We start from the raw sequence: 25,206 nt of genomic DNA on the forward strand, positions 1-25,206 counted from the left end.
TTTGATTGGATTTTCTCTTCCACATGGGGCAGTAAATGAAGAAAAATCATGGCAGAAGTTATCTGCTAGTTTATAATGTACATAATTGTCTTTAGAGTTGATGTTGTGTAATAGTGGTACTTTATAACTTTTTCAAATAGTACTAAGTATTCTTATAAAGATATTTATAAGTATTTTATTTTCATATTACCAGATATGTCTTCCAGACCTTTCCCCTATATCGGGAAATGTGTCCTGAGATGGTCAGAGACATCAATGTCAGCATAACTTGGGCTTTGAGAAATAGTTTGGTCTTTGGGGTGCTCTGAGAAAGGTTTCCTAAACATTAAAATAAACAAGCATACAAATAATAATACTTTCAACACTATTCTGACTATCCCCTCTACTATTTCATATACAATCCCAAGTTCTGGATAACTATAAAGAATAATAAAAAGGAACATGAGGTAAGCATTGATGGTAAAATGATAAAACTGCCATTTCTTGCAGTTATATGATTAGCTACATAAGGAATTTAAATACTCCTCAAATTGTTAAAATCATTAACATAAGACTGAATATAAGATATACAATATAGTAGCTTTGCTCTGTATCAACACTACCTGAGCAAACTATAGAACAGACAGTATTCTCTGAAGGTTTTAAAATATGCCTGCAAATTCTCTGACATTCCCCACTTCAGAAGCCTGTTTTCCTTCCCCTTAAATGTGAGCCAAAATTAGTACCTCCTCTGTAGTGACTAGACTACGGTGGAAAAGATGTTACTTGATTTGCAAGGCTAGACGAAGTTATTAAAAATTACTTCCACTGAATTTTTTTTTTTATATTAACCAGTTTGGAAGAAGCCAGTTGCCATGTTCTGACACCAAAAATCCTGCAAAGAGCTCCATGTAGGAAAGAAATTATCCTCCTTCCAATAGTCTTCAGGACTTGCCAGCCATGAGAGTAGGCTACTTAGAAAGTGCATCCTCTAGCCCCAGTCAACAGTTGTTCTGTTCTGTTTTGTTTTGTTTTTGCTTTAGTTTTCTGAGGTGAGCAGTGATATTATTTATTGGTTTATAATTTTATCTTTCCTGGGCAAAGATTTCTTAGAAACAAGCAACTAAGTCCTATTAACTATATGTAGTCTCAGTTCTTAGTCCTAATAGCTATGTTTTATGCAGTTGGTTGCAGTTCTCATCCCAAAATACTGAAAGGAGTTAAACAACTATGATTTTTAAAAAATATTATGTTCACATGGTATAATATAAAAAATAATCTGAGAAAAATTAGCAACATGTAATTTACTATAACAATTTTTGATTATGAGAAACATACACATAAATATTTTGTATATTAGTCAATTATATATCGTATTTGGAAAATGTAATAATATTGTACAATCATACTTTTTTTTTTTCCATCTCCTAACACTTGGAGTGGGGCAGAGCAAGCTATATAGTTGTTTATCATAGTGAGAAATAATGTGTAGGTAGAGTGTAAACCAAACATTGAAAACTCTGAAATAACTATAGAAATTTCACTTTAGGGCGCCTGGGTGGCTCAGTTGGTTAAGTGACTGCCTTCGGCTCAGGTCATGATCCTGGAGTCCTGGGATCGAGTCCCGCATCAGGCTCCCTGCTCAGCGGGGGGTCTGCTTCTCCCTCTGACCCTCCTCCCCTCTCTCATGCTCTCTGTCTCATTCTCTCTCTCAAATAAATAAATAAAATCTTTAAAAAAAAAAAAAGAAATTTCACTTTACTCTTTGGAAGACTAATTAATTAGCCTTGGGGGATGGGAAGAGCTGTATAGAACTTGGGAGTTTTGTAATTCAAAATATACCTTGCAGAATTTTTACTAATTAAAATTTTATTCAGTAGTCAAAAATTACAGAGACGCCTGGGTGGCTCTGTACTCTTAACTCCAACTTAATGCCTTCAGTTCAGGTCATTTTCCCCGGGTCCTGGGATAGAGTCCCGCATTAGTCTTCTTGCTCAGTGGGGAGCCTGCTTCTCCTTCTGCCTGCCACTCCCCCTGCTTGTGCTTGCTCTCTCTTGCTTTCTCTCTCTGACAAATTTAAAAAAAAAATCTTTAAAAAAAATTACAAAGAATTAAGTTAGCCTGGATTGAGAAAAATAGCCTCTCCCTTACATTGCTGAGAAATACAAGTTAGTACCAAATTTTGTAGAGCAATTTTGTAGAATGTCAAAAGCTTTAAAATTAAAATATATCTTCTGAACCAGAAACTCCACATCTAGAAAATAATTGAACAATTGTGAAAAGATGTAAACATCATCTTTTACTTTGTAGTATTATTACAATAATGATAAGTGGATATAGACTAAATGTCTATCAATAGAAAGTTCAATGCATTTTAAGTCATTGCTATAATAGCATACTATATGTCACTAAACTGATATTGTAGCACAATATTTTTGTTGTGAATAGTTGTTCTTGATAGCATGTGAAAATAAAAACTAGAATTATAATGTAGTAATACTGCTATAAACACAATTTATGCATGCATAAACACAAAACTCTCAAAGTATAATCTCTAAACAATTCACAACAGTTATCTCCTACTTGGGGGGCAAGCACTATCACAGTCTTATTGTTTTTTTAATGTGTGTCTATTTTATATAAATTTTTGGATTGAGCACTGTTATAATAAAATACAATTTTTAAAAAAATGTTATATAAATTTTTATTTTAAATTTTAAATTATTTTAAACTTTTAATATTGCATAATAAACTGTTATAATAAACAAAAGACAAATTTTATGATAAGGAAGAAAACATTCACATGGGTTAACACATTTACTTTTTAAAATTTATCGGTTAGAAAGGCAAATTTCTGTTTTGTGATAAAAATACTCCCTAGACTATGTAATGGGTATAGTTTCATCATGCAAGATGAAAACGTTCTAAATATCTACTGTACAACAATATACATATAGTTACCATTACTGTGCACTTAAAATTTTGTGAATAAGATAGATTTCATATTATGGTTTTTTTATCATAATAAAAAAATACTCCCGGGCGCCTGGGTGGCTCAGTTGGTTGAACGACTGCCTTCGGCTCAGGTCATGATCCTGGAGTCCCTGGATCGAGTCCCGCATCGGGCTCCCTGCTAGGCGAGGAGCCTGCTTCTCCCTCTGACCCTCCCCCCTCTCATGTACTCTCTCTCTCTCTCATTCTCGTTCTCTCAAATAAATAAATAAATCTTTAAAAAAATAAATAAATAAAATAAATAAAAAAATAAAAAAATACTCCCTAGAATTCTGGAATGGTTAAACTTGCCCCTATTACTTAACAGAAATGACATCTAACTGAAATTGGTTTTAGAGAATTTAATCCAGGAGAGTAGCTGGGGAAGAGAGAGGGAAAAAAAAATAAGGAAAAATATATAGGGTATATATGGTGTTACTGGGGAGGAATTTATGTAGCAATAATCAAGCAGAGATTAGACCATAAATCAAGAGATTTCTGTACTCTTAACTCCAACAAACAACCTTTTCTCTGGATAGGCTAAATATTAATCAAAATCATAAGCACGTGGAGGAAACCTCCAACCCAATCTTTAAAAATATGATTAGTACCTGGATATTAACATCAAATGAGTAACTTCATAGATTAGATTTTATAATGTTAAACTAATTATATTTATCATTTCTTTTTTTTTTAAGATTTTTATTTATTTATTTGTCAGAGAGAGAGAGAGAGCACAAGCAGGGGGAGCAGCAGAGGGAGAGGGAGAAGCAGGTTCCTCACTGAGCAAGGAGCCCAATGTGGGATTCGATCCCAGGATCCTGGGATCATGACCCGAGCAGAAGGCAGACGCTTAAAGACTGAGCCACCCAGGCATCCCTATACTTATCATTTCTTAACAAAGATTCATTCCCAAAAGCAACTACCAAAATTTCTTTAAGATTTGGTATGTCATGTATTTCATGAAAGAGTATTTGCTTTTTCATACTCAGCTTGTCTAGCGGTATAGTAATGTATGGAATAAATCTTACCTATCATATAGGATTTTTTTTTTCAGTACATTGATTTCACACTGGAAAAAGATAACTGGTATACTGAAACTCATTTTTCACATTTTCACAAGAGAAATGTTATTTACTATAATTGGTAATGAAATCCTACAAGGCAGCTCTAGAGTCACATCAAACTGACAGATCTGCGGTTACAGCAGTTTTATTATAATCAGGTCAACACTTATTTCTTCTAAGAGATATCAATAACAAGGAACCTAGACAATCATCTGCTTTTACAACAGGTGTCTGAATATAAAAGAATATTTATTCTAGGATGTTTTATAGCTAAATCTATCACTAACCTTATTTCAAAAGTAAATTGCCTTTATTGATTGCACAAACATGATGATTAAAATCTGCCAGCAAAAATAATTAGATAGATAAATATTAAATTAAATCTGCCAGCAAATAGAAAATCATCTATTGAGCACCAATGAAAAAATAAAACTGCTTTAGATTATACTGTACATATTCATCCATTATTTCTGAAAAATTATATTTTATGAAATTATGTTAATGTTGTTCTATTTCTCCTTGTGTATTATTTAATCTTTTATTTTCTCTCCAGAAGTTAAGACCTGCCTGAATGTATTATGAATTCCAACTTTCCAGCCGTTATTTAATTGATTAGTTCAGGAGTTCCCTACCTTCAAGCTTGAAGATCAAACTGATTTCCTTAAAGTAATGAACAACTTTTTTTTCAATTATATTAGATATAGTATCTGTATTTTTCAGATTACATTTTAAGGACACACAGAACATAAATCTTAAAGGTAAAGTGCCTGGTCTGAGTCTATCACAAATACACTATTATATTTGTGCATATTTCTTTTTCTTTTAATTAACATAGAATGTATTATTTGTTCTGGGGGTATAGGTCTGTGATTCATCAGTCCTACACAATTCACAGCGCTCATACTAGCACATACCCTCCCCAATGTCCATCACCCAGCCACCCCATGCCCCCCACACCCCTCCACTCCAGCAACCCTATTTGTTTCCTGTGATTAAGAGTCTCTTATGGTTTGTCTCCATCTCTAGTTTCGTTGTGCCTATTTCTTTTTTTTTTTTTTACATTTCTTTTTATTTTATTATGTTATGTTAATCACCATATATTACATCATTAGTTTTTTTTTTTTTTTTAAGATTTTATTTATTTTTTGACAGAGGGAGACACAGCTAGAGAGGGAACACAAGCAGGGGGAGTGGGAGAAGGAGAAGCAGGCTCCCGGCCGAGCAGGGAGCCCAATGCGGGGTTCGATCCCAGGACTGTATGGTGCATTGGAAAAAACATTACCTCTGGACTCAGTTAAATCAGAGACTGAGCCTAGTCCTACAAACCAGATGACTGTAGATTGCTAATTAACTTTACAAAGCTTGGTTTCTCCATATGTAAAAATGAGGAAATAGTTGCACAGGTTGCAACAATATGTGAGATAATGACCAAGCGGGTTAAGTGAGATAATGTATGAAAGCTTGTCACAAAGTTCAATGCATTTCATTTCATTCTAGGATGACAAAAAAGAAAAGAAGCTGCACATGATTCAAGTAGTGGAAACCGTTGGCTAAAAAATATATAAATATAAACATGTATTGCATTGAGTCCACAGTAGCCAAAATATGGAAAGTACCCAGATGTCCATCAACAGATGAATGGATAAAGAAGGTGTGGTATATATGGTATTTGGTATATAAGGGTCACATATTCAGAGTATATAAAGAACTTCCACAAATCCTTGCCAGAAATCTGACAACCCAAAAGAAAAATGTGCAAGGGACTTCACCAGCACTTCATACACACAAATCTCAAGTGGCCATTGACATTAACAAAATGTAGTATATCCATACAATAAAATAATCAGCAATAAAAAGGAGCATAGTACTGATACATTCTACAACACAATAAACCTGAGAAACATAATGCCAAGTGGAAGAAGTCAGTCCCAAAAGACCATATATTGTATATTCTCATTAATATGAAACATCCTGTGTAGGCAGATCTGTGAGTCAGAAAGTAAACTAGTGATTTCCTAGGGCTGGGAGTGTGGGGAGAAAGATGGTTATGGATTATAAGGGAAAAATTTTATTTTAGGAGTGATGAAATATTGGGAATTAGTTATAATGTTTGAATGGCTTGTGACTATACTGAAATCTATTGAATTGTATTTTTTAAATGGGTGCATTTTATGTGATGTAAATATATCTCAATAAAGCTACTGAAAATTAGATAGGATAAAAATAAAAAGTTATAATAAAATAGATGGAATGGAAAAATTATGTGGTCCAGCACATCGGTTATCATAAACTAAACAATTAGATACCAGTGTGAAATGTTACATCCAGGAGATGGCTAACAAAATTTGACAATATCAACCAAAATAGAATAGACAGATATCTTCTTATCACTCTTAAGAGTTGGCAAAGATATGAAGTTCCTGGAATTGAAAAGTAGGTCAGTGTTTGTTTGTTAGTTTTTTAGGGATATACTTTATTAATTAACTTGAATATAAGTCAACTGTAGGTTCCCACACTTCATACCCAGTGGAAAAAATACTTTTCTCAGCTTTATCATATGCCCTTGCAAAGAAATGAAATATACATAGGTATAAAATAAGGAAAACATTTTTTACGGAATTTTCTTTTTTGTCTTAATTTTCAGCCCAGATAAAGTTCATTGTATAACTCTTGTATGATTGTACCAGATACTGTCCTGGGGCAGCAAATGGGACATACGCTGACATTTCCAAAGGACCTAACCGATAGCTTTTTTTTTTTTTTTAAGATTTTATTTATTTATTTGACAGAGAGAGACACAGCGAGAGAGGGAACACAAGCAGGGGGAGTGGGAGAGGGAGAAGCAGGCTTCCCACGGAGCAGGGAGCCTGATGCGGGGCTCCATCCCAGGACCCTGGGACCATGACCTGAGCTGAAGGCAGACGCTTAACGACTGAGCCACCCAGGCGACCCCTAACCAATAGCTTTTAAAGGTAAATGGGAAAAAAAAAATGGTAAAAGTGACACTAGAACTTATTATTTGATAATTATAATACTAGACTTTACTCTTGTCCTGCAATGGCAGTTCAAGGTTAGAAGACAGCTAAGAATAAGAAGAAGATCCTCCCCAGAAAGCAGTTATAGGTCCTACTTGTGCTCACTTCTTAGGGACTGCTGCCTGTCTAAGTCCCCATTCCCTTTCTCCATCTTGGCAGGAAGTTCAGCCAAACATCAAAAAGTTGCCACAATTTTTTGTTTCTTTTTCATTGTTTTCCAGATAACTCTAAAATTCATATCAGGCTGTGGTGAATTTTAAATTCGTGTCTCATCTCTGCCTTTTCTATTTTTTACTTAAAAAGTAGTAGAATTGGGGGCTGGGGGCGCCTGGGTGGCTCAGTTGGTTAAGCGACTGCCTTCGGCTCAGGTCATGATCCTGGAGTCCCGGAATCGAGTCCCATATCGGGCTTCCTGCTCGGCAGGGAGTCTGCTTCGTCCTCTGACCCTATCCCCTCTCAGGTGTTCTCTCTCTCTCAAATAAATAAATAAAATCTTAAAAAAAAAAAAAGTAGTAGAATTGTCGGGGGCAGAAACACATAAGCAGATGGGTATAGGCCTTTCATTATTCAAAAGCAGGTTCTCCTCTCACGTAATCTCTCTGGGACGACATTATAAAATTTTCTCGGAAGCTATCTGGTAATACTATCAACAAAATTAAAATAACCATAGACTTTGACCTAGTTATTATCCTTAGAGAGATTTTATCCCCCTCTAAGAATCTGAGATGTACCCAAATGAACAAAAGAGATTCATCATAAGTATTATGTATAAAAGGATGAAATTGTATTAAAATCTAAATAATTATGGTAAATGCATAATTAAATAACAAAGGAGAAACTATTATAAGGTCAATAACATTAAGAGTCCACGAATTTTAATAATATAAAAATTTCTTATGATATAACAAAGAAAAAATATAAAGCATGAAATAAGATACAATTATATACAATTATATATATGTATATACAAGTGTATATATACACAAATATATACATATGTAAATATTTTATATAATAATAAAATTATATTAAAAAGGTAGAAAATGATAAACATTGTACTTATTTAGGGATCTACTTTAATTATTAATTATTAATAATTTCTGAACCATATGATCTCATGAATTGCTTCTTGTAATATGGTTCCATTCCAGTGGTGTTCATCTCTTCTGTGTCTAAATTGTTTTGTCAGGAGATATATGACACAGCCAATGCTTTTCTTAGTAAGCCACCTACTGCCATGAGGGAGACGTTTTGGCTAAAATACTAAATAAATTTATGGATATTTTTAGTGTATTTTTGGATGTTTAAGATCTTAGCTCTCTGTCCGGAGTCAAAACTTGTTAGAAATAAATTTTGAGTACACTCTGCACAAAACCATCAAACCATACTTATCAGCACCATATTGACTTTACCAAAATTTGGTTGATATTTTAAGGTTAATGCACATTAAGGAAAAATACATTTATAATGTTTCTGTACTTCTAGTCCTACATAAGATTCACAAATTCTAGTAAGTATATAGAGAATATAGTAAACTAGTTACATTATGAAAAACACCCTTATTGTAATACTATAAATCTGGGAATGGTTGGCATTTCAAATTTGATTCAAGATTAATTTCTAGGTAACCAGTAATTCTGTATGATAAATTCAAGAAAGACCAAAATGAGAAATGGCAAATGGCCCTAGTGAAAAATCTTGTGGTTGAAAACAAGTGTGTGAATAAACTGACTACTAGTAATATAAATAACAATATTATAATGAATGGTTTGATTTTATTTTTCTACTTTTATTCTCTAATTACTGATTGACAAATCAAACCTACTCTTTAAGAATAAAGTATAAATAAGGACTTTAAACTTATTTAGTGAAAACCTGCTTCGAAAAACGAGTTATCTAATACCATGGAAAATTAATGTGGTTTCATTAAAATTGAGAAAGTTTGGGGTCTTAAAACTTTTGCCCAGTACTTGAAATAGTCTATGTATTTAATCCTTGCAACAACCTAATGTGTTGGTATTATTATCTTCATTTTAAGCTGAGAAATCAAACTTAGGAAATAAACTTACTTGCCCACATTCATCCAATTAGAAACTGGAAAAGACAGCATTTGAACTGTGATTATGTGTCTCCAAATACCATGAAAAAGGGGGGGAAAATCTATTTCATATTCAGAGAAAAGAGGCTGAATATGAATTTTGAATTATTTTAAAATGCAGCATATTTACATAGTAATTTTCTCAAATATATACAAAAATAAGATGTCTACAATTTCTCTATCATGTTCATATAATGTCACCTTACCCTCTCAAATATTCGATAATGGTTGCTTGTGTGAATGTTTTGGGAGTTGTTTGTTTGGTTGGTTTGGTTTGTGAGTTTTTTGGTGGAAAATGAGGGAGGGGATGAGTTTCACACCTGGTTCAGTGCAGTGTACCACCAAGGGGGCATGCACAGGCCTTGGGCAATTCATAGGCTAGACTTGGTAGTGACTAGATTTTCAGGGGTGACAATTAAGTCCCAACTGCTGCCCTCTTGTAGAAAGACACATATATACAGAAATTTTGTGAAAGTAATAGAACAAAAATTAAGATTTTAGACAATGTCATTCAGATCCTTTTGGTTATGGAAAGACCACAGAGAACTCTATGAAACTTCTGCATTAAAACCAATAGAACACTAATAATATTTTTCATTTGAGAATTATCACTTTTTTCATTGCATTCAAACCAATGCAATAACTGTTCTAATAAAAAGAAAATGCTATCTAATCTATGTAACACTTTACACACTCTGGATTCATCAGAGAAATCATATCCTAAAGTAATTATAGGTAAGAAACCAATAGCAAAGTATTCCATCTCATTAACATATAGAATACACTGCAAATTCTACAGTTGTTTATTTAAAACATAATAAATGAATGATTAAATAAACCCTTGCTATGAGAAAAAAATCATTCCCCATAATCCTTCCACTAAGCCCTTATCACTATAAAAGGAAATTATTTTTAGAAGAAAGAAATCACAGATTGGGTTATTTTTTCTTGGACTGGAAGAAGATTTAGCAGACCCTTTTCGATGTTCCAAGCTGTTAACTTTTATTTCATGTACTAAAAGCTGAAACTCCTACCATTAGAAAAACATTTAATTGTAAAATATCGGTTGATTAGAATGAATTTAGTCAACTTCGATTCAATTTTCTTTTCTTTGGTAGTGAAGTCAGTAATCTATTGTCTGAGGAGGTATTTTTAAACTTTTTTTTTTAATTTATGTATTTGAGAGAGAGAGAGAGCAGAACTAGAGAGAGAGCACAATGGGGGTGAGGGGCAGGGAGAGAGGTTCAAGCAGACTCCCCGCTGAGCAGGGAGCCCTACACGGGACTCGATTCCAGGACGCTGGGATCATGACCTGAGCTGAAGGCAGATGCTCAGCTGACTGAGCCACCCAAGCGCCCTGTCTGAGGACGTATTAAAAAGCTGGCATTTCCTGGCATTTTGGAACTTGGAATTTATAAAACTAATAAAAGAACTTACTCTAATTTATTTTTCATTTATAGGTTTCTAATGCATTGATTTCTGACATTAATTTTCATTGATTCCTCCACTTCATTTAGCAAAGCAAGGCACAATAACGAATAGGCTAGCATCAAACCCTAAAGCTTAGCTGCTGACAAATACCTAGTGTGAAGCTGGCTTAGATAATATGTGCATTTTGGGGTTTTTGAAGGGGAGGAATGTGCTTATCCCTCAAAGAGATATACCATTGTAGCATGCAGAACTCTGGGGATTCAGGTGTTTACAACAGTCATTTATGATTATAAGTATGAAAAGAGTTTCAGAGATTTTCATTGCTCTTTGCTTACTAGGTTTCTATTAAAACACTAAATTGGATTTGTAGAGGTGTTCCTTGTATCTTCAAATCACCTTCTAAAATCTAATTTTATTTAATCAGGGATCAATATTCCAAATTGTAGGTAAGGACAGAGAGAGACAATGTGGACAAGCACTCATGGAGTACCTTCTATTATGTTTGGCCCATGGCAAGTGTTTTGGCCCATTTATATGCCCAAAGTTTACTTGCTTTTAGCCAATTAACTTTTTATTCCATTAAATCCTTCCTTTTAAATGATAAATATTGATTTTGACAGGTAACCTGTAGATAATAACTATTTTAAAGAAGCAAATACGTGTCTAATCATTCCCTTAATCAAATAATTATTGAATATTTACTTGTGAAATCAGGGTTTTCAAATATTGTAAAAGGTATAAACATGAAACTTTATGTAAGATTTTTGAGGAACTATAAAAAATATCTAAAGAATGGCCAAACTAAAATGAAGCTGTGGGGCGCCTGTGTGGCTCAGTCGGTTAAGCATCTGCCTTCAGGGCAGCTCATGGTCACAGGGTCCTGGGATGCAGCCCCGCATTGGGCTCCCCCTGCTCATCGGGGAGCCTGGCTCTCCCTCTCCCTCCTCCCCTCCCCCTGCCTGTGCTCTCTCATTCTCTCTCTCAAATAAATAAAATCTTTAAAAATAAATAAAATGAGCTGTAATCACAAGATAAACAGAGATGAAAAAAGGAGGACAAGACAGACAAGAACGAAAAATACTATAGGAAAAAATCACATTTTTCACTGCTCCTCTGAGCACTATCACAGTTGAAATTTATGTTTATGTATGAGTTAATTTTTTAAATTAATCTAATTAATTTTAATTAATATGTCCATCTTCTCTACCAGCCTGTGAGTTTCCTTAATGCAGGGACAATGTCAGCTTTTACTCACTATTTCAACTCTCAAGACTAGCCCTGTTATCTGCACAGGATGATTCCTCAATGTAAGGTTTTTAGACCCATCATAAAAGCACCACAACGCTCAGTATTTGGGGCAAGTGTTAAATACAAGTGAAAAAGGAAACACTAAGATTTCCAAGGACCAAATTGCCTGGATAAGTTATTGTATATATTAGGACAGCTGCTTACAGGCTAAACTTCAATGCAAGAAGTAAGAGAACATACAACCCATCAAAAGAATCCAAATCAATGAGCTGCAAGATTACATTGTTACAGACATGGTCCATATAAGATTCAAGATTATGACTAAATAAATATGTTACTACCTTACTGGTAACTTCTATGATATGCTAGGGGAGTATACCCACTCCAGAATAGATTTCTTTAATACTCCACAATCCTGTGCCATTATTATAATCATCATGTTATCAGTGATATTAAAGTTCACTGACCTAAAGGTATGTATCCAAACATAAGAAACATGTGGCAAAAACATGATCTGAACTTCAGTTAAATGAATTCAGTCAGTATTATTTCTACCTTCTCACACTGTCACTATAGCTAGAAGAAGTCTTTATTGCTACCACTTGATAAAAGAATAAAGAGATATAGTGGTTTTTCACTGATTTCTGCAAGGTTGAAGTTAGAGCTTGGTAGAGGTATCACCCTCCAACTTCTAGTTAAAAGCACTTTATTGTACTGATGCGGGCAAAAGATAATGTTGACAGACACTAAATAACAAAATTAAATTCATATTAAGAATGCCAAAATGTGGGCGCCTGGGTGGCTCAGATGGTTAAGCATCTGCCTTCGGCTCAGGTCATGATCCCAGGGTCCTGGGATCGAGCCCCACATCAGGCTCCCTGCTCTGCGGGAAGCCTGCTTCTCCCTCTCCCTCTGCTTCTCTCCCTGCTCATGCTGTCTCTCTCTCTATCTCTGTGTCTCAAATGAATAAATAAAATCTAAAAAAAAAAAAAAAAAGAATGCAAAAATGTAATTATGGATATTCCACTTATAAGCATGATACTCAGTCCTGATATGTGTTACTTATATTTTTTTTCAATTTCTTAGGATCATACAGATAAGCCTTTATCCTCTATGACATAAATACACAAGGGCCAGGAAAAAGGAATTCACCCTTAGAAATTCCTAGACAATTAGCCTCAAAAATAAAGTCTGTATAGATGGCAGAAAATTCTTCACCTTTTAGAGGTGAAACAGAATAATTGAAAAATATTTCACCACCGATGAAAGTATTTGATGGCAATTACTACCACAGTGTAATGTCTACAAATGTGACATGGAACATGGTTGAAATACTTTGGATTCTTAATAAAAAAAAAAAAGATGTAGGAATGTTGATAGCTTAATTTCGGAATTATTTTTCAAGGTGTAATACCTATGGAAGATATACGCAACTTTTTGTATTTTATATTTCTGCTAGCTATTTTACATTTTAGTTCACATTGCGATGCTTTAAAATTTGATACCTTTGGCCAACTTGCAGTCATCTCGTAGGCTTTTTAGTTTGTTTTTGTTTTTGTTTTTTTCCATTGCGGACAGCTCTCAAAAGTAAGATTTTGTACCTATTTGCTTAATAGCATGGAGAAAAAGAGAGGACATATGTATAATTCTAACCATGTATTATTTATTTTATTCTCTAGTTTAAAATTATCTACAAGGTAGTCAGAGTTTTTTTTGTTTGTTTTTGTTTTTTGTTTTGTTTTGGTTTTTTAAAGATTTTTATTTATTTATTTGAGAGAGAGAGAATGAGAAAGAGAGAGAGCACATGAGAGGGTGGAGGGTCAGGGGGAGAAGCAGACTCCCTGCCGAGCAGGGAGTCCGACATGGGACTCGATCCAGGGACTCCAGGATCATGACCTGAGCTTAACCAACTGAGCCACCCAGGAGCCCCGTAGTCAGAGTTTTTGAGGGTATAAATCACCTCTTCTATCATCCTTTTTTAAGCTTCCAACTAGAAAAAATGATACATAAACAATTGGAGTCAAAGCTACATAACAATTCAGGCACAAATACAAGAATGCAAGCCAATTCACTGACTTCGATCAATGAACACACAATTATTGAATGTGTACTTTCCAATGAAACACTTTGCTATGCATTATTGGAGGTACAAAGCCACAGATACATAAAATAAAGCTTTTGCTCATCTATCTAATCTCATTTTTTAACACTTTCTATTGCATACTCTGAAGTTCTACAATACTTTGATACCAGAGCAGGAATTCTTTTTTATTTTTTATTGTTATGTTAATCACCATACATTACATCATTAGTTTTAGATGTAGTGTTCCATGATTCATTGTTTGTGTATAACACCCAGTGCTCCATGCAGAACATGCCCTCTTTAATACCCATCACCAGGCTAACCCATCCCCCCACCCCCCTCCCCTCTAGAACCCTCAGTTTGTTTTTCAGAGTCCATCATCTCTCATGGTTCGTCTCCCCCTCCGATTTCCCCCCCTTGATTCTTCCCCTCCTGCTATCTTCTTCTTTTTTTTTTTAACATATAATGTATTATTTGTTTCAGAGGTACAGATCTGTGATTCAACAGTCTTGCACAATTCACAGCCTCACCATAGCACATACCCTCCCCAGTGTCTATCACCCAGCCACCGCATCCCTCTCACCCACCACCACTCCAGCAAACCTCAGTTTGTTTCCTGAGATTAAGAATTCCTCAAAGCAGTGAGGTCCTATGATACATATCTTTCTCTGATTGACTTATTTCACTCAGGATAACACTCTCCAGTTCCATCCACGTGGTTGCAAATGGCAAGATCTCATTCCTTTTCATGGCTGCATAATATTCCATTGTATATATATATATACCACTTCTTTATCCATTCATCTGTCGATGGACATCTTGGCTCTTTCCACAGTTTGGCTATTGTGGACATTGCTGCTATAAACATCAGGGTGCACGTACCCCTTTGGATCCCTACATTTGTATCTTTGGGGTAAATACCCAGTAGTGCAGTCGCTAGATTGTATGATAACTCTATTTTCAACTTTTTGAAGAACCTCCATAGTGTTTTCCAGAGTGGCTGCACCAGCTTGCATTCCCACCAACACTGTAGGAGGGTTCCCCTTTCTCCGCATCCATGCCAACATCTGTTGCTTCCTGACTTGTTAATTTTAGCCATTCTGACTGGTGTGAGGTGGTATCTCATTGAGGATTTGATTTGGATTTCCCTGATGCCGAGTGATGTTGAACACTTTTTCATGTGACTGTTGACTGTTTGGATGTCTTCTTTGGAAAAATGTCTGTTCATGTCTTCTGCCCATTTCTTTATTGGATCATTTGTTCTTTGGGTGTTGAGTTTAAGAAGTTCTTTATAAATTTTGGATACTAGCCTTTTACCTGATATGTCATTTGCAAATATCTTCTCCCATTCTCTCAGCTGTCTTTTGGTTTTGTTGACTGTTTCTTTTGCTGTGCAAAAGCGTTTTATCTTGATGAGGTCCCAATAGTTCATTTTTGCCCTTGCTTCCCTTGCCTTTGGCGATGTTTCTAGGAAGAAGTTGCTGCGGCTGAGGTCAAAGAGGTTGCTGCCTGTGTTCTCCTTTAGGATTTGGATGGACTCCTGTCTCACATTGAGGTCTTTCAACCGTTTGGAGTCTATTTTTGTGTGTGGTGTAAGGAAATGGTCCAGTTTCATTCTGCATGTGGCTATCCAATTTTCCCAACACCATTTGTTGAAGAGACTGTCTTTTTTCCATTGGACATTCTTTCCTGCTTTGTCGAAGATTAGTTGACCATAGAGTTGAGGGCCCATTTCTGGGCTCTGTATTCTGTTCCATTGCTCTATGTGTCTGTTTTTGTGCCAGTACCATGCTGTCTTGATGATGACAGCTATGTAATAGAGCTGGAAGTCCAGAATTGTGATGCCACCAGCTTTGCTTTTCTTTTTCAACATTCCCTTGGCTATTCAGGGTCTTTTCTGGTTCCATACAAATTTTAGGATTATTTGTTCCATTTCTTTGAAAAAAGTGGATGGTATTTTGATGGGAATTGCATTGAATGTGTAGATTGCTCTAGGTAGCGTTGACATCTTCACAATATTTGTTCTTCCAATCCATGAGCATGGAACGTTCTTCCATTTCTTTGTGTCTTCCTCAATTTCTTTCATGAGTATTTTATCATTTTCTGAGTGCAGATCCTTTGCCTCTGGTTAGATTTATTCCTAGGTATCTTATGGTTTTGGGTGCAATTGTAAATGGGATCAACTCCTTAATTTCTCTTTCTTTCTGTCTTGTTGGTGTATAGGAATGCCACTGATTTCTGTGTATTGATTTTATATCCTGCCATTTGACTGAATTCCTGTATGAGTTCTAGCAGTTTTGGGGTGGAGTCTTTTGGGTTTTCCACATAAAGTATCATATCATCTGCAAAGAGTGAGAGTTTGACTTCTTCTTTGCCGATTTGGATGCCTTTGATTTCTTTTTGTTGTTTGATTGCTGTAGCTAGGACTTCTAATATTATGTTGGATAGTAGTGGTGATAATGGACATTCCTACCGCACAGGAACTCTTTTTTAAGGAAATATGCATTTCTTTAGCACCTTGTTTACCCTTTCTAGTACTCTAGTAGTTGCATTTTTAAATCACTTCTTGTTACCTGACCACTAGATTTTGAGCTCTCAACGGGTAAGTTCTGGGTTTTTATATCTTAGTATCACCAATATTTAGAATAGAGGAGATATTCATTTTTTTATTTACCTTATATAAAAATATGGTTCATTAGCTGTATTAGGGACATGGAAGCAATTCTTAATAAATTGTATGCACAGTAGGTGTTATAGAAGTTTCAGATGTAAATGGAGGAAGACTGCAGAAGACTGCAGACCAGTGTTCCCAGATATGTATTTACATATGCATTTACTTTTTTTTCGTTTTGTTTTGCCAATCAGAGGGATACAGAAGGACAAGCATGCCATTTTATTTATTTATTTTTATTGAAGTATAATTCATACCTTATTTTCAATACAGGTGTAAAAACATAATGAATCAATATTTATGTATATTACAAAATAATCACCATGACTTACCATCTGTCACCAGAAATTTATTAAAATATACTCTTGGCCATATTCTTCATGCTACACTTTGCATCCTTGTGACTTGTTTTACAACTGGAAGTGTGGTTTTATCTATCTTCTAACTCTACCAGAGGGAAGACAGTAAGACTGCATAATCACATAGGCTTGCATATTAAATTTTATGTCTCCATTTTTTTACTGTCCTATCAATAGGAGATCACATAGTAGGGTTTTGCTAACCTTTCAAGTCATCCTTCCCTTGGTTTCATATAAATTAGCTATCTACAAGATAATAGTAAAGGTGGATCACTGGCATCTCATTCTGACACTTCAAAAATTCAACTGTATTTCTCATTGCAATTAAACAGTCAAATGAAACATCACATAACTGCTACGTTGCTCTTACCATATTAAATCACAATATTACATTAAAGAGAGTGTGAGGTTCAGATTGTGGTCCTAGAAAAGATTCCTTTATTTTTTTTTCCTTCTAAACACATCTCTGATTTGTTTATTAAACACTGTCTATGGTTTTCATTGTTTCAACAGTAATAAAAGAGATAGTAAAATTTTCAAGAAGACTAAATTTTGCTCAGCAGTGCTGCTGGGAATTTTAAAGAATTACATTTTAACTTGTTTAGTAATGTAGCTTCTTGACTATACTAACTTAACTTATATATATGCAGTGGGTCATTCAAAAAGTAAAGATGCTCATGTAGAGTTTATGGTATAACTTGTGGTAAAGCAGAATACATACTTCATTTTAAAAATTTATGCTTGATGTAGAGAAAAGGTGAGGACTGAGAGGAGAGGAGACTCACTCACATACAGTTTACGATGGACTAATATGTGCCAACACAATGCTAAAGATTTTAAATAAAATATCTCATTTTAACTTCCTCAATTATTCTACTAGGGTCACTAACTGTATTCATTCATATTTCACAGTTGATGAGAAGACAGCTTCAGTCAATTAAGTAAATTCATCCACATAACTACATACATTCATTGATCCACTCCCCAAAACTATGATTTAAAAAAAAATCTACCAAGAACATGAAATGAAATGCATGTAAAATTGTACACGAAATCTTCTCATCCTACAGCACTTGAAAAGAAAGGAAGAAAAATTAGTTCATACAGGTTCAGTGATTATTTTCTCCAATTATGATCTCCAATGTTAATATATTATAATCTCCTATATTTAAAAAATGGAAAAAAAAATATCTACTGTGAAAGTTATGCACTTTTCAAGCCAAATGTGACTTCAGTGGGTATGATTTCCAATTTCGTGCTCTTATAAGTGAAGAAATTAGTTTTTAAGGAAGAGAGATATAAGGACTCATTCAAGGTCACAGAGAGGACTAGCATCAGCAGAGCCCAGGTCATGAATCAAGTCTCTTCTTTACCACTTCTATGCTCTTTCCATTGTACTTCCAAAATTCATTTCATTGCCATCCAAATACTATTCTGTTTCTGAGAATTGCTTTTCACCATCACCTACTCTTTCTTGAAATGAATAAATCTTTGTTAAATGCACACTTTATCTGTTCTCTTTTCTTCCTTAAGGAGAGGCAGATTTTCATCTTGGTATGTTCACAATATATATAAAATTGCTTTATACATAATAGATCTCAATTAATATTTTTGGAATTAATGACTTGTTAAATGGAAACCTTATGGATATGTGAGAGGAATCAAGTCCATGTTTCCATTTTCTCAACCCATCAGAACATGCATTATTCTCTTAACTTTTTGGCTTTATTTAAAGTTTTGCTGTATCATTTTTGAATTATGAATTTGAATTTTAAACATCCTCATAATGCCTTGGAAAATATATGGAATCTTTTTAACCAGTAAAAAAACAAAGAAAGGAGACAACTTGCATATCAAACAATATTTAAATAATGAATGGACTAGTTAAGGGATACTATAAAGGCATGAAAAATTTGCTGTAGAAATATATTTAATGGCAAAGAAATTATCAATCATATGTCTTAAGGATGAATTGACATTCAAACTATGCATGATAGAATCTAAATTTTTTAAAGTATGATTAAATTATTTAGAAAAGTATGCATTCAAAACACATCAATAGATTCTAAGCTTTAGCTTATGTATGATATCTATTTTCTTTGAGTTATTCTCTTTCTTTAAAATTTTATACAGTTATCAAATGCACTTTTGGTAATTAAAAACTACTAATTGTTATTTAAAATCTAATTTGTTTCCGTTTCATTTTGAAAACTCCTTCTCACACATGGGACATGGATCAGTACCTGGCGACTGACCTTTGCTATTTAAGTGATTCATTCCTGTACATAGGAAATATTACAGTCTCTCTCCTGCCATTATTGAATATACTTTTCTCTAGATAATTGCTAGTCTAGTTGTATTGTTAGTTGAGTCTTTTATATCCTTGTTGATTTTCTTCCTAGTTGTATTATTAATTATTACAATTATGGTATTGACATCTTCAATTTTGAATGGTTTATTTTCCCTTCAATTGTGTCAGTTTTACTTTATGTATTTTGGAGCTCTGTTGTTAGGTGCATATTTTATAGTTGTTATATTTTCTTAATGGATCAATACTGTCACCATTATGAAAACACTTCACAGATGAGGAAACTAAGACTCACCAAAACTAAGTAATTTTCCAAAGCTGCAATTCCAATTCACGTGTTTCATTTGCAAAGTCCATGTTCTTTCCACATTTCCATGGACTTCCAAGAAGAAATTCTACATTTATTTTTTCACATTTCATTATGCAAACAGCTAATTGTATACACCAAATCCATGGACCATAAATCATTCTATGTGAGTTTTGACTGGGAGAATTACTGATGTATTTAGACCTCTTTTTTCTAAAGACTTGGGAGCATAATAAGAAAATATTATTTATTTTAGAAACAATACACTAAATCATAACATTAACATTTGAACATTTAAAATTTGTTCTATGCCATTCACACTGTTTAAGTATAATTTACTTAAAAAAAGAGGGAACAGCCTCAACAAGTCTTAAATGACAAAAGGAATCTGACTTTACATGAGAAATGAGATGGAATAAGTTAGTAAAGAATGGAACAAAAGAAGAGAAAAACTGATTTGGAATATATATATATATATACACATATATATATATATATATGTACACACATATATATACACACACACATATATATATACACACACACATATATATATACACACACACACACATATATATATTATATATATTTCCAATATATATATTTCCAATATATATCCCTATATATAAGAATAAGGTTAAATTTTCCAATATATATATTTCCAATATATATTCATATATATCTATATCTATCTATCTATCTATCTAAGATTTTATTTGAAGTAATCTCTACACCCAATGTGGAGCTTGAACTCACAACCCAGAAATCAAGAGTTGCATGCTCTACTGACTAAGTTAGCCAGGCCCCCCTTGGACTAAATACATTTTTAATCTTCATTAAAATTATACAATATAGACTTCCTTCCTGAAAATTTTTGCATAAATCTCTTTTGTAAGAAATGACATCTAGGGCATCTGGATGGCTCAGTTGGTTGGGCGACTGCTTTCGGCTCAGGTCATGATCCTGGAGTCCTGGGATCGAGTCCCACATTGGGCTCCCGGCTCGGTGGGGAGCCTGCTTCTCCCTCTGACCCTCTCCCCTCTCATGCTGTTTCTCTCTCACTCCCTCTCTCTCTCAAATAAATAAATAAATAAAATCTTAAAAAAAAAAAGAAAAGACTTCTAATGTGATTAATGGCCTGATTATCTCTATATTTAACAGTGCTTCCCCCCCTTTTTTTTCACTTATAATTCAAGAAACTTGTTACTCCATTTTATGAGTGTATTTAAAAACCGGTTCAATTAGCACTTTACCTCACTGGATTGTTTGGGGTTGATTAATTAAAATGTCTTTGAGAGATGGGGTCTGTAAATGGTAATGACCACATAAAGTTCACTAGAGCAGTCCTTTTGTGGATGATACAGTCAAAGTAATTTCAGTAGACAAGTGTCTTGCTCACATGTATGGAACTCTCACTACATACTTAGGCAGCTTTTCTACAATTTACTTTTATGGCTTTCGGTTTCAATTGGATTTTATAGACTTAATGGCTTGGGAAATGATTATGGGTAACAATAATTCAGAATTGACCTTTCAGAGTTACCTGCTTTTTGATTGGTTTAGCTAGAAATGCCTCTAATTGAATTTGTCAGCAACAAAAATATGTGCACTAACAGCTACAGACTTATATTTTATAATTATTATTATTACGTTAGATAAATATTTAAGTAGTTAAGAAAACCATGACAGTAGAACAAAGTTGCCCAGAGTAACACAAAGTCAGTTTGTCTGTGTGAAAATATTTCACACTCAGATTAATCATGCTTCTTTGTGAAGGAAACCCTTTGGCAACCAGTAAAAATAAAATTATAATGAACTGACAATTGAATGCTGAGGTTACATAGGACATAGTAGAAATATAAAGGTAATTAGATTTTTATATGTATATTAAGAAGTAGAAGATAATCCTAGCCACAACTCTAAAATGAGAATCACTGTGAGATTTAATTTCTGTACATGGAAAGCAGTTCATACAATGCCAGTTACTTTACATATGGTAAATCTTTTAAAACACAAAATTCTATAAGGTATGCACTACTATTACATAGATTAGTCTATTTTGTTGATGTGAAAGTGATGCAGAGAAAGGTTAAGATTTTGCTCAAGTTCACACTGCCAGGAAGTAATAAAGGATAGAGAAAAAGTTTGTTTTTTCCTCAGGAACTTGATCTGGAGGCAGATACCTCAATCATACATCACACTAGAACACAACAGATACTCTGTAATTTTAAGCTTTTTGCCTCTCTTCTATTTTCTCCCAATATTAAGTAACTTATGTTTTCAGAAGATGGAACTTCCTGGAAGGAAAAGGAGGGCTTCATAGAGGAAGTGGTAAAAAGCTTGATCTAAAGGGAAGTTATGATTAGAATAGGCAGATGAGAAAATGAAGAGCATTCTACTCTAAGATAGAGTATATTGTGATGCAAAATTTGGAGGGAGAACTACGCTTATCATGCTTATGAAAGATTGAGGACCCTGAAATTAGGAAGGTTTATAGGAAGATGTAGGAGATAAAGCTGAAGCGGTAAGTCAAGCTCAGTGGATAAAATGCCTTAAAAAGCTAAGCAGAATATATTAGCTTGTTGAGAGCAGACAGATGTCTGAGAACACTGACATGTAGTTAGTATTAATGGAGTAAATTCATAAAGGGTAAACATTGTATTCAGATTGCAGTAGAGGTATTAACCTTTTTTTACATTTTAATTTTATTCATTTGTAAAACGAACTCATATGTATTATCTCAAAGAACTATTGTAAGCATTAGTGAATATATAAAAATCACAGTCAAGTGTTTGAGGCACTAAGTGATTTGCTTGAGGCATCTACTACAATTATCATTTTAATAGAAGTTATGAAAGAAAAAGAGGAAGAGGAAGAGGAGGAGTGGAGAAAAGGAAGGGAGAAGCACAACAGAAGCCAGCAGCCACTGCCATTATGGAAGAATCTTATAAAATGTATCTCCTCTGATGGGATTTAAGAACTGAGCAAGTTTTATGATATAAGATATCACAAAGTTCTTTTGAAATATTTCATCTTTGGATTACTGCTAGGCAAAATTTAGGTGTCCTGTTATGCTGTTCTCAAGATTCCATGCAAAGTGTGTCTCATACACATCTAATTGCCTATTGACTGCTATTGCCCCTGACACATGGCAATCACTTGAATCTGCCTCTCCTGTGTGAGGCACGAGACTACCGTCACCTCCATCCAACTGTGTCCTGGTTCCTCAGAACTTTGTTACATACTACCAATCTGAAGTAAGGCATGCGTAGTTGATAAGGCTTAATGTAGTCTGCCAAAATGTGATGCAATTTTGAATGGTTTGGAGGTAAATGTAATAAATATTTTCTTCATTTTAATAAGTATTAGAAAAAATGCTAGGGGTGCCTGGGTGTTTCAGTCAGTTAAGCGTTCAACTCTTGAGTTCAGCTCAGGTCATGATCTCAGTGTCATGGGATCGAGCCCCACATCAGGCTCCACACTCAGGGGGAGTCTGCTTGAGATTTTCTCTCCCTCCCCCTCTGCCCACCCCCAACCCCGTGCTCTCTAAATAAGTAAATAAATAAATCTTTAAAAAAAAAAAAAAAGAAAACATGCTTATTTTTTTCATTAATGATATTAATTTTTTTAAATACATTTATTTATAGTAATCCATTTAGATTAATGGGTTATAACCATTTGAATAAAATAGAAATATATTGTCTAAATAGATATTGATAAATAATAGATAAAGATAGAAAGATGATAGATAAATAGATATATACATACATAGATAGGTTCTTCTTTAGTAGAATGCCAACTAATAAATGCAGAGGAAATAATGGAGTTTTAAAATCATCAGTGGAGGCAAAAAGGAGTGGGTGGAAGTTTGAGAAAGAACAGGGTTTTTTTTTAATTCACCTCCCAATTTTATTTTATTTATTTATTTAGTAAGCTTTACACCCAACATGGGGTTTGAATTCACCACCCAAGATCAAGTGTCACATGCTCTACTGACTGAGCCAGCCAGTCGCCCTAAGAAAGAACAGAATATTTACACAGTCTCAAAGAATCTCTCCATAAGGCACTTATTAATTTTGAAAGGAAAATTGTAATTGAAAAGTGGAGAACCCTGTAGACTGTTTCTAGGTTTGTTGGTTTATTGGTTTATTCTTGTGCAAATATTGTTGCTAGGGACATAATGAAAATGCCTTCCCCTGGGGGCACGTGGGTGGCTCAGTCAGTTAAGCAACTGACTCAGTTTTGGCTCAGGTCATAAACCAAGGGTCATGATCTCAGGGTGGAGGTGAAGCCCGCATCAGGCTCTGTGTTCAATTCAGAGTCTGCTTATCCTCTCCCTCTGCTCCTCCCCCAACTCTATCAAATAAATAAATAAATAAATAAATAAATAAATAAATAAATAAATAATAAAACCTTAAAAAAAAAAAAGAACGAAAGAAAAGAAAAGAAAAGAAAATGTCTCATCCTGCACATTTATAAGCATTTCTTCCAGGAATGGAAATTGTGTGTCATGGGTTACACAAATCTTTAGCCCAATGAGAAAATACCACATTGTTTCCTAAACTGATTGCTCCAATCTACTTTTCCACCAGCAATGTGTACAAAATTCCCATTGTTACACATTTTCATTAACAATTAGTTAATGATGACAGATTTTCAGTTTTGTCAATCTGGTGAGCACAGAAATATTTCTCATTATGTTTTGATCTGTATTTATCTTATTACTAGCATCTTTTCATAGAGGTATGAGGCATCCATTTTTGAAATTCCTGCTCATGACTTTGTCTATTTTTTTGTTGTTGTTGGCTTGTCCTTTTGTCAATTCTCAGAAGTCTTTTTATTATATTGAATTCAGCTTCAGATGTTGTAGATTGAAATTATAATCATCTTAATTTTGTCATTTGAAGAAGTTATTGATTTATCGTTAACAAGAAAAAAAATGCTTCCTACATTATAAAAGGAACCACTTTATAATCAAATATTAAAAAGAATGCTTCCACTTTATTTGGGCAATTTTTCTCTGCTTAAACCAACAGTCTTGGTCCAACACAACAGTATCCCCCTGGTTATAGAAACACATCTGTATTATTTATTTTCATATTTATTATGCCATAAGAATATTCTCAGAAATAGATGGTCATCACTTAATATAAATACAACTAGAGAATCCTGTTTTTCATTACCCTTACCCACTTACAAATCCTTCTTTCATCTGAAGATTCTTAATCAACCTATCACAAGTATTGTGTTTTACAAGACTTATACACATCAGTATGGTTCTTCTAAACTCTGTAAACCACAGCAATTTGTTTATGTTTCTTCTATCAAGTTTGCTGTTTTTTTTTTTTTATTGAACATCAACTACCCTTGCATAGACACATATTCTGATAGATCCATCTCCCATTACACATTATGAAAATGGGAGATACTTAATCTTGTAATGCTGCTTTCCAAATGTGTGCATTGGCACTTGAGAGTGTTGGCCAGGGGGCTTCTAAAGAAAGTATGAGGGAATACCTGGGTGGCTCAGTCTATTAAGCATCTGACTTTTGATTTTGGCTCAGGTCATGATCTCAGGGTCCTGGAATTGAGCCCAATGTAAGGCTCTTCGCTCAGTGGGGAATCTGTT

At 34.2% G+C, this 25,206-nt stretch overlaps 1 protein-coding gene across 1 annotated transcript in view; it reads right to left on the reverse strand.

Annotated features, from left to right (window-relative positions):
• PTPRD (protein tyrosine phosphatase receptor type D) overlaps positions 1 to 25,206 on the reverse strand; it is a 2,419,801-nt gene that overhangs the window by 1,774,373 nt on the left and 620,222 nt on the right. The gene's annotated exons all lie outside the window — the stretch shown is intronic.

This window comes from Mirounga angustirostris, unplaced genomic scaffold (assembly GCF_029215605.1).
Source record: "Mirounga angustirostris isolate CCGP_5_RB_7025 unplaced genomic scaffold, mMirAng1.0.hap1 SCAF_15, whole genome shotgun sequence".
Lineage (NCBI taxonomy): Eukaryota > Metazoa > Chordata > Mammalia > Carnivora > Phocidae > Mirounga > Mirounga angustirostris.